Genomic DNA, 12436 nt, shown 5'->3' on the forward strand with positions numbered 1-12436 from the left:
CGATACTAAACAACTGTTCTTGTTCGGACACTCAATCTAGAGGTAACTCGAAATCGATTCTATAAGAGTACATTTTTTAAGGTGTATTAAAAAACTGCAACATTTTATTAAATTTGTTATTAAAAAAGTTAGAAAAAGGACTGACTTTTTAGCTTATAAACAATTGTAATAGCTTTGACATTTTTTATGTCACATGCTTGTTAGTCGACTTAATGAAAAGCTGGTGAAAAAGCACACTTTCCAAAACAAAACAAAACCTATGACCAATAGGAAACAAGATAGCATTTTTTCTCTAAAAATCATATTTCCATTATTTATTAACATTAAGAGCTGAATATTGAACAGATTATAAATGAAGATCTAAATTTTATTATCCATTTTATAAATGGTATATACCGAAAAATAAAAAGTTATAACCCGTTAAAATGATGGGAGTCATACATCATACTCGTACTCGAAAAGGAGAGGAGTGAATTACAAAAATATTTATACTTATCTTCATTAAATGCTATTATTATAAAAGGAATTATTTTGTTGAAAGAAAAAACTATAAAATTAAATAAAAGAAATAAAAAAAGAATTATTGTATATTTATAAGTAAAATATACACTTATCAATAAAATTTAAACATTTTTTACGAAGTCATAGTAAAATTCAATAACTTTTTTATGAAAAAATTTAATTAATTCCGGGATTTTCCGAAAGATGAAAATAGCATAATTCTTAATATTTTGTTGACCTATCCCAATCTAAAACTCCCCCTCCACTTTTCCAGCATTTTACGAGTACCACCATTTTAACAGGTTATAACTTTTTACTCCTTCATTGTATATTCCATCTATAAATTGTATCACAAAATGTAGATCTTCATTTAGAATCCTTTCAATTTTCAGTTCTTAATGTTAATAAACAATAGAAGTATGATTTTAACAACAAAATGCTATCTTGGTTCCTATTGGTCATATAAAGTTCTGTTTTTTTTTAGAAAATGTGTTTTTTCACCAGCTTTTGATTGAGCCTACATATAAGTGTGTGGCTAAACAATATTAAAGTTAGTATAAGTAAATATTTATAAGCTAAAAAGCTTATATTCCCTTTTCAAAATGTTTTTTAATAAAAGATTTAATACAATGTTAAACTATTTGCTCGATCTGGGTAATATTTAGCACACTTTAATAAATCATTAATTGTCATAATTTCAAGTAGCTATATTACATGTCGTTATACAAAAAAACAAAGTTATTAACAATAAATCATGGCAAAAATAATGGTTTTTTGCAATTATCTCGGTCAATTGTTTATGTATTTTAATTTGGATACTCTCAAAATTACATAACTTTTTATGGTCTACAACTTTTATTTGAACCATTTTACTCGTAAATGTATAAAAAATGTTTTATAGGCAAAAAATATTTTTTCACTTAAAAAAACAAAGCAAAAAAGCACTGTACGTCTTCACGGATTTCTGATCAGCTACCCTTCATATAGCTTTTATAACCTTGAAATATCTGTATTTTTTTAATTTTATAATTTTTCAGTTTTTTTACATTAGACTGGTAAGAAAAAAAGCTGAAAAAATCTTATACAGATATTCAAAGGTTCTAAAAGGTATATGAGTGGTAGCTGATAACAATTATGTGACAAACAATCGTTAAACAGTGAAAAATGTTCAAATAAAAGTTATAGATCATAAAAAGTTCTTTAATATTGAGAGTTTCAAAATAAAAATACATTAATAAATGGACCCGATAAAATTTCAAAAAACCCTTATTTTTGCAGTAAGTTATAAATGTTGATAACTTTGTCTTTTGCATAATGACATGTATTATAACTATTGAAAACTGTGGCATTAGAGATTATTTAATTATTAATAATAAGAGTTATGTGTGCTAAATTCAATTTGTTTATCCCGGAGAGCGATTATTTAAACAGCTGTACTTGCCCAAGCAGTCGCTCTAGAGGTATTTTGTAAATAGCTATCGATTCGTTGCGGCTTCGTTTTTGGTACATTAAAAAATCTCAAAATTATAAATTAAATTTGTTATTAAAAAACAGTGTGAAAAGGGATGACTTTTTAGCTTATAAACCTTTATAATAACTTTGACATTTTTTATGTCATACACTTGTATGTAGGTTAAACGAAAAGCTGGTTAAAAAACACACTTTTTAAAAAAACCAGAACCTATGACCAATAGAAAATCAGATACCATTTTTTTTCTTAAAATCATATTTCCATTATTTATTAACATTAAAAGCTGATACTGGAACAAATTGTAAAAGAAGATCTAAATTTTATGATTTAACTGATAGATGGCATACACAGTGAAGAAGTTAAAAGTTATAACCCGTTAGAATTATGGTATTCGTAAAATACCGCCACCGAAAAGTGGAGGGGAAAGCCGGCCGCTGCAATATCTCAGCCTGTTTCTTGTTATTGGTCATAGAAGGTTCTGTTTGGAAGATGTCTCAAACATCTTCCAGAGAATATAATCCCGTTGCTCACCAACATAATCAATGCATGTCTTACGCTGAGCTATTTTCCAATTCCATGGAAAGTGGTTCCAGTTATGATTCCCAAACAAGGGAAACCCCTAACCAACCCTGAATCGTATAGACCAATTTCTCTACTGAGCACCCTAGGTAAAGTCTACGAGAGGATTCTTAAGGAAAGACTCGTAGAATTCCTAGACGCTCACTTCGCCATTCCTAATTACCAATTCGGATTCAGGGCTGGACATTCCACGCAAAATGCATTGGTTGAAGCAACAACTTTCATTTCACAATCAATTAATGAAAGAAAACACGTCATAGGCATATTCCTGGACGTTCAGAAGGCATTCGATCAGATCTGGCACACAGGACTGGTCAAAATATTCCACCTTGCTGGACTGCCCACTCCTTTCGTTAAACTAATAAATTCCTATCTCTCCAATCGGACGATCAGGATCAAAGTTGGCGACATTTTATCCACATCCTTTACTCCACAAGCTGGATTACCCCAGGGCTCAATTCTTGCTCCACTGTTGTCCTCACGTCAGGGGCACATAGAGAGCGTGGACAAATGTCTGTATTCGAAAGAGCACAAAACTATCTAGATCGAATTATTAGGCGGTGCAATAAATGGAGAGTGACTATAAACGTCTCCAAAACACAACTTATATTATTCAAATCTTCCAATTGTCGTGATATTCTTGGCAGGATAACCTTGTTAGGAGATCTTATTCTCAGAAACTCGGTTTTCTATTTGGGGGTTCATTTTAGCAGGACTCTCAACTAGAAAACCGACATACGGTACAAACCCTTCATAAGACCACTAATCGAATACAAGGCATGCGTCTACGCATCACTTAAGAGCCGCCAAATTAACACCATAATGTCCACTGAAAGGAAAATCCTTAGATTCTGCATGAGGAAGTGAAGAAACTATCCATCAGGTAGCCAATCTAACACCGATTAAGGACAGAATCCTATCCCTCACCATAAGGTATATCCTTTGCACTATTGCAGGCTCGAACAACCGAGCCAAACAAATACTAAAGACGCCATGCAATCGTCCAGGCCAAATGCAAGCCAAAACGCTGATTAAGAGCCGTTCCCAGTATGGCTGGTAACCCCTTGAAGTACCTCCCTTTGACTTGTTTAGCCTTCAATTCCTCTTGTGCGCTTCATTATATCGTCCATATCACACATGCCTTCACGTCATTGTCATCACGTTTACCACACCCACCTTGCTCCGAAAAAGGAGTACCCCTTCCTTGAAGAGGCAATAGCATAAACAAGGTTAAAACATTGGATTGGTAAAAACGATGAAAAATACTGAATTTTTTAACAATTTTAATATATTATTTAATAAAAAGTTAAGCACACTTTTGAGAATTCACGCATAGTGAAATTATGATTTCTAATGATACTTGGAAGCGATCTATGCAAAAAACTACGTTGATATACTTCCCACGTAAATGTAGTCATTTTAAAAACAGATACCTTCCTGTTCTATTAGAAACTATACTTCGAACAGTATTGCGAGGTGTTCATGTATCTTCAAATGCTCTGTTATATGACAATTAAATTTCACAGAAATAAAATGAGACGTTTGAGATGTTTTCGCTGTTAGTACAAAACTAATAATTTTTTATGTTACCTTTAAAGGAATAAAGAGCCGGAAATGTAGATCTTAACTCTCAACTCAAATGTTCAATCGGAATATAACATTGAGGAGAAAATTTATTTTAATTCTCATAAAAAGGAAATTGTGAAAAAGTTGTTGAAATGCTATGATATTTTTAACTTAAATCTTTAATCATTTTACCTCGTTGTTAACTTTTGATAGGGATTTTAGTAACCTTTAAATGCAACGTCTAATTTGATTTCACATTGGCATCGTCCACAGATATACAAAGACATTGGTAGCAACATAACATCAGTACATTGTGTAAATCTGTAACGTTACCCGACGACAATTATTGAGGGGAACAAAAGCACCTTCAGGGAGGTATGTACATCAACTTTCAGCTGTTATTGAAAAAATTAACTGGCGCACGTGCCGTACAGAAGTTTTCTGGGGCCAGAGCGAAGATTAATAGTAACAAATATTATTTTTATGGACTTTAAACATGACCAATCTGTCTTATTTATTCACATATTATGGCAGATGTCAAAGTAGAAATATTACACTGAGAAATGTTGCACTGCCGTTTTTAAAACTTATTCATTTAATTAATCACAAAATAATGTATTAAGAAAAATAATTAAGGGAGTAAAAACAAGAGGCTAACATTAAAAAATTCAACCTAAATATTTATATTTTCGCTAAAAAAATGAAAATATTTGAAATATAATGTAATACCGTAATCATTTAGCCTAATTAGAGACCTATTATGCACAATGAAAAAAATAATTATTAATATTGATGACAACTTCTCCTGGGGCTGTGTTGTTTTTAATTTCTCAATTTTTGATGATGTAATTTCCGGTATACCTGAGCCATTCAAATATTTATTACATTATTGTTAGTGACATGTTTTCTGTATAACACATTATTATTATTATTAAACAATGATATCGAGCCAAAGCTGAGCTTATGTGACCCAAATTACAAAATATTTGTAGGTACTAAACTAAATATCAAACATCAAATAAACAAAAAAAATCAAATTTTCTGAAGTAAAAATAATATCCAAAAGAATTAGTACTTAGAAAAAGTTCTTGCAATAATAGCAAATTAAATACAAATATTACAAAGTATATATAAGATTACAAAATTTATTGTAATGAAGAGAAATCATATCAAATATATCTCTACCAAAAAAAAAAAAATACAAACATTATAGTTAACATAATACTAGGTACAATATCCTGTTAGCTTTCATCAGGATTTAAAAGACTCATTTTTCAATTTATAATTATGACGTCTTAGTCTGTCATCTTCGTTAATATTAAAAAAGTTTGATGTTCCCCAAAAATCCCCCCAAAAATTCTATAAGTAGATATGACATCACCTCTTTCTCGTGTATGAGTTAATGGAGACAACTTGAACTTTCTTAGTTGAGTTTCATAGTTGAATCTTTCATAATTAAATGGTAGCTTAGTAGCTCTTTGTTATACTCCTTGGAATAAATTAATGTCCCTTTGCAAATGGGGTGACCAAACCTCAAATTCTAAGTGAGGTCTGACGTAGCTCTTATAGAGTTTCAAAAACAAGTCTGGAGATATTCTATGAAAGGTTTTGATACAAAGTATACAGCAGAGTTCTCTTTACTAACTATTTTTGCTTTTTAAGTAGGTCAACTTAACGTTTGGTTGACCGTAACACCAAGATAATTAACTTCCTGTACCGATTTCAGAGGAACTCCATACAAATATATGTTATATAAGGATTATTATATCCACATTGAACGACACAACACTTACGCGTATTTATTGGAACAGCCCATTTCATGCTCCATTCTGATACCTGGTTAAGGCCACTCTGAAGACAATACTCATAACCATGGGTTGCAAGAATCCCCTAATATGCTCTCTGCAAATTGTACAAGGTTACCACATAACTCTGGTATTTCTCGATATTAACGATGTAATATTAATTGCCCAAATTTTTTTTCCGACAAAATTTTTTCCGCTGTTTATTTAGTAAAAACTGTTGATTAAAATAAAAAATACTATTGTGGTTCTACAGTTTTTCTAACATGAAATTCGTTACTTTTTGATAGATTGAGGGACAAATGACCTACGCCTACTTCGCAAAGCCCTAAATTTCGTCGAAACGAAGTTTCGAGAGTGTGGCCATAAAAAAATTCTTTTGGGTATTAGGCCTAAGCACTGTTAGCTTCTTCATTGTTACAAGCTTTCTTATAGCCAATACCTAGGTCTATTTCCTAGATATTGGGTTTAAACACTGTTAGTTTCTACATTGTTACAAGCTTGGTCATTTCCATCTTGACATTTATTATTAATTTTCCTCTCACATCTCAATGTCTCTGCCTACTGAAAACTTATTGAACATAATTACGTCTTGGACTATTTCTTTTCGATTAGATAATATGTAATCTATTTAATTTCTAGTGACACTGTCTGGACTTAACCATGTCCATTTTCTACCAGGAACTTTTTTGAAGAGGTTATTCGTTATGTAAAGGTTAATGTTTCATTTTGAATTATGGCAGTCGTGTGTCTCTTTCATTCCTCTTACCTTTACTTTTCAGTGTGTGTCGAATGAGAAAAGTACGCAGTCTTTATTGGCATGACTGTTGTGGGGTGATCTTTTGTTTTGATCGATGTCATTCGTTTTACTGGCTCTTAACAAAGGGCACATTCTTGTAGTATACACCATGTTGTATTAATGTTTCTAGTAGTTCTGTATGTTTTAAGTACCTCCTTGAAAGCATAAAAAAGCTGGGTCTAAATGAACATTTCTATAAGACCATGCAGAAAGATGTACTACTCTCGACGTCCAGAGGTGGTCGAAAATTTTTGGCAGATACTCCAGTGAACCTAGGGTTCGATAACACGGAAAGAGTTCCACTAGAGCTCAATCCTTTTCATACCGTAGATATTTGGGATAAGTGAATTTTCCCTTAGAGGAAATGAGAGCCGTATGGGTAAATCTGGATAATAATAATAATAATATAAATCTAGCTCCCCCTATTATGAATTCTAGATCCGCGCATGAATGTACATATAATATTTAAAAGCTTTTTTAAGGTAAATCTAGCAAACTTATTTTTCTATCTTCACATTTTTCTAGTAGAAAACTGTAAGTAATTTAAATGCATATTCTTTTAATTTGTGAATCCAGTTTTAATTTTTACATTCACATGTTAAATAAAAATTCATACTTCAGAGATGGAAAATTGAGGTTCGCGTCTATAATTGTATTGATTCGAAATTAATGGAGGTTATTTTTTATATAAAAACACAAATATATCATAAAACATTTTTCTTGATCACTTAAATACATTTTCTCAAAATTTTGAACTTTTTTTTTTATAAATTTTTACTACTGTTCATATAAATGAAGAAATAATAAATTTATTTTATAATTGAATAAAATCGAGCAATATCTCATGAGACAGACAGACACACGTTCCCTGTTTCCCGGCTTAGCGGTAGCTATGTATCCAGGGAAGAGCATACACAGCTTGTTGCCAAATTTATCGCTTTTCGGAATTTAGCCGAAACCGTACGGAATTGCTTAAATCCTTGAATAATAAATATCGCCTTTTATTTTTAAATTAATCATATGGGCGACACGAAGGGAAAAACACGAAATTTTATTAAAGGAAATATTTGTGTTTCATTCGGTGTTTGCTATTTTTATTTAAATTTATAAATTTTGATCAAGTTAGTTTTAATCAAACTATACTCAATTTGAAAATACTTGGTAGCGCAGATTATAACGTTTTTATACAGGACCGTTCAAAGCAGAAATATTATAAATAAAGATTTCTGCTTGTCTTAGTTTTGTACAAGAATTTATAAAAATAGTATGGCTAGAGGTAGTGGATCTGAATTTGATTTGAACGGCTATGCGCCCTGCATGCGCAAAGTAGAAATTTACGCTTCGACTGTAAAAATTTTAATAATTTTGGATGAGCCGACGTACAGATACTTTCAAGGTCATTTGCAAAGGGCAAGAATATAAGAATGATTCAAAAACACTTACAAGAATCCATTTATAAACTAGAGATATGGTCCACGTCAGTAGGCCAGCAATTCTCCCAACTAAAAACAAGATGCATGCTTTTCTCAAGAAGGCACCGGCTCCAAATATCACCTTTAAAACTGTATGGCAAGGCAATGACATTCTCAATTTTCTGGGAATGGTATTTGACCAAAAACTAACGTGGAAACAACATATTTCAGAAATAAAAAAGTCTTGCCAAAATGTAATGAAAACATCAAATAAAAAATGGAGAACCAACGAAGCCAAATTATTAAATTTTTATAAGTAACTCGTTAGATCAAAAATAGATTATGGAGCTATTTTATATGCCTGTGTTAAAAAACATGTTACCAAGCAACTTGAAAGCATTCAAAACACAGCACTTCGCATTGTCACAGGTGCATTTAGAACCACATCAGTTATGAATCTCGAATACCTTAGGGGAGAACCACCTCTTACCCTACGAAGGAAGTATTTCTGCCTATCATATGCATCTTTAGTCGCCAGTAACAATTTCCACCCAGTGTTTCGAAATACATTTACGGACCGTTACCTAGAAACTTTTAAAAAATGAGTTCGATATACCATTCTATGAAAGAGTCCCAAGAAATTTAAAAGTTCTGCAACATCAAATTTTTGACCTCTTTCCTTCAAATGTAAAACCTTCCTGGTTAATCATGATTCCCGAAATCAATACGACGCTACTCCAATATCACAAATCAGAGACATCACCCAATGTAATCCGACAGTCATTTTTAAAGGAACTCTAGACTTGTGGGAAAAGTTTTTGCATTTATACATATGCCTCCAAATCTGCAAACGGTGTAGAATCATCATTTGTCACTCCACATTCCTCTTCCAAATTTAAATTAATGTCAACCACCTCTATATACACAGCAGAATTATATGCAATATTACAAGCCTCATTCCTATCACAAACCATTCTTCCTCCGTCATTTACACAGATTCTCTAAAATCGTTAACAACAATTGGTCAACTATATACTAAGAACCCTATAGTCCTACTTGTCAAGAAAGAACTTGGTCTTACAAGAATCTGGTTCCGAAATCAAATTTATCTCACATTAGAACACAAGGTAATGAAAAAGCAGAACTACAAGGAAGAGAATCTACCAAAAACGATCATGCAGTAATAGTGTCAAAGACTATCTCCAGTGACATAAAATAATTCGTCAAATAAAAATTGATCAGTGCGTGGCAAAATAAGTGGGACTTATGGAATCTAAATTAAAAGGATTTAAATTGACAGTGAAACCGTGTTTTAGGTATAAGTACCTAATGACTAAGGAAGTCATTCCAGTGTGTGAATATTGTCAAGTCAACATTACTGTTAAACACCTCCTAACAGAATGTGGAAAATATATAGTGAACAGACAAATAACAATATTTCCAGTGATTTAAAAACAGTATTAGGTGATCATTTAAATACCAAAAACTTAATTAGGTTTCTTAAAGATACATCTTTATATAATTTAATATAATGTAATAACTAATGTCGCTAATGACCCAGGTAGTTAAAGCGTCTATTATTTGTAAATAAAAAAAAAGATCTTTCCAATATGTATCATAATTTAATAAATTGAGTTGTTTTATTTTTAAATGACTCATTGGCAGATATTTAAAATATGACTCTTAACCTCTCGTATTTTGATATATACGAGGCATGTTTTTTAAGTAAGTACCATTTTGCGATTCCGCCGCCACAGCGCTACGGTCGGCGTTCCGCGCATGAGCGCTGGTTACCTATATCTCTTGTCTACGCACTGACGCCATTACAGTCTGATTCTTCATTGTATACTTGTTTACTCCAGTGTTTAAGATGCCTCCAACAATCGTGAGTCACACTGATTATGAAGTACGGGCTGTTATACGATTTCTTAGTGCTAAAGGCGTAAAACCGATCGATATTCATCGTGAGATCGTTGAAGTTTACGGACAAAACATTATGAGTGATGGAATGGTAAGGAAATGGGTGAGAGCATTTAAAGATGGCCGCACAAATGTGCATGATGAAGAACGGAGTGGGCGTCCTTCGGTCGTTAATGAAAATTTGTTGCAGAAAGTGGACGAAAAGGTGAGAGAAAACAGACGCTTTACAATTTCATCATTGTCCGACTGCTTTCCTCAGTATTCTCGTAGTGTTTTGTATCGCATTGTTACCGAGAACTTGAATTACCGGAAATTGTGTTCACTTTGGGTTCCAAAAATGTTGACGGATTTACACAAAACCCAACGTTTAGGCAGTGCATTGACTTTTCTGTACCACAGTGAAGGTGAAGATTTTTTAGACCAAATTGTTACTGGTGACGAAACGTGGGTGGCCTACGTCACACCAGAATCGAAACAACAATCCATGGAATGGCGACATTCATCATCACCCAAAAGAGTGAAGTTTAAGCAAACAATTTCTGCGCGGAAAATCATGTGCACAGTTTTTTGGGACAGAAAAGGAGTATTGCTAGTGGAGTTTCTGCCTCGTAATGAGACAATCAATGCAGCGTCTTATTGTGAGACATTGAAAAATCTGCGTCGTGCAATCCAGAACAAAAGACGTGGCAAGTTGAGTAAGGGTATCGTTTTGCTGCATGACAATGCCCGTCCACATGTGGCTAATCAGACCAAAGATCTCATCAAATCATTTAAATGGGAAACTCTAGATCATCCTCCATACAGCCCTGATCTGGCGCCCAGCGACTACCATTTGTTCCAGCACTTGAAGAAACACCTAGGCGGTCAGCGTCTTCAAGACGATAACGAAGTCAAAACATTTGTGATGCAGTGGTTAACAAGTCAGACGGCAGAATTTTATCAGGAGGGTATTCAAAAACTGGTGCCACGTTATGACAAGTGCCTCAATATTCAAGGAAATTATGTATAAAAGTAGATTAAGGTACAGGCTTTCATGTAAAAATAAAATTATTGCCATATCTTTGCACGTCTTTTTTTAATTCCAAAACGGTACTTACTTAAAAAACACGCCTCGTATCATACGAAACAAACAGTTGATGTGCATAAACAAAATGTGGTTTCTGCAGATAGAAATCCGCAATAGAGCAGATATCCGTCTTGAGGCAGATCCTGAAAAAACTAGTGAATTTAATAAGACACGTACCATATTTTATTGATTTTAAGGTACAAATGATAACATTAATAGAAAGTTTCTGATCCAGACACTGAAGAGTTTAATATTTCAACACAGCCCATTGCACTAGTAAAAGAAACACTTAAAGTACAGAGCAAAATTCGAATTCAAAACAAACACAGCGAATACATTCCATGTGAGAAAAGGTCTACGACAAGGAGATGCCGTATCTTGTATTTTATATAGCATCACATTAGAGAAATAATTCTATTATTTGTCTAATCTGATTACACACAAATCTATTAACAAAAAAAATTGTAAAAATACTAGCGTTTGCAGATGATGCCGATATCATAGCTAGAAGCAAAAGAGACATGATAGAGGAATTTAATTCGATAGAAAGAGAAGAAAAATTAATGAAACGAAAATTAAATACATGAATGTCAGGAATTCAACATTAATGAGAGACTTACAGAATCAAACCATAGAAGATTTAGACCATACAATATTGAAAGCGTTAAAAGTTTGACACACCCAGGCTCACTAGTCACTGTAGACAACAATGTCGGCGAAGAGTTAAAAGACGGATACATATTGCAAATAAAACGTATGACGAACTAATTAGATATTTAAGATCAGATAACATTACAAGAAAAACTAAATGTCAAATATACAAAACCCTGATGAGACCAGTCATTTTATATGGATCAGAGACATGGAAATTGTCAAAAATCAATAAGAAACCTGTGTTGGTGATCATTTTGATTATATTAAGTAAATTACTCGGTCTATAATTTTTAATTCTTTCTTGTCTCCCTAATTTAACAGTAATAATACGGTTGCTTCATTCCAGTTACTTATGTTTCGTATATTTAATATTGTATTCATTAACATAATTCTTATCTCAGCTTAATCTCAGCTTCTTGATAATTGTACTTTTTTTGTTTCTGTATTTTTGTATGAAAACATAGATTTTAAATACAGTTCTGTTTTTTTTTCACTTATTAGAATTATTTCTATAAGATGTTGCAAAATTATCAAATATTATATTAAAATTTTTATTTGGCTTATTATATTTAAGCCTCATTATATTCAGTATAGTAATAAGAATGCCTTTGCCATATTTGGTCCTTATTTTCGTCTACATCTATTGGTTTACAACCCACACATGTA

General features: G+C 32.5%; 1 protein-coding gene across 3 annotated transcripts in view; it reads left to right on the plus strand.

The window, feature by feature from the left end:
* Mef2 (myocyte enhancer factor 2) overlaps positions 1–12436 on the plus strand; it is a 333366-nt gene that overhangs the window by 4630 nt on the left and 316300 nt on the right. The gene's annotated exons all lie outside the window — the stretch shown is intronic.

The sequence above is a fragment of the Diabrotica undecimpunctata genome, chromosome 10, assembly GCF_040954645.1.
Source record: "Diabrotica undecimpunctata isolate CICGRU chromosome 10, icDiaUnde3, whole genome shotgun sequence".
NCBI lineage: Eukaryota > Metazoa > Arthropoda > Insecta > Coleoptera > Chrysomelidae > Diabrotica > Diabrotica undecimpunctata.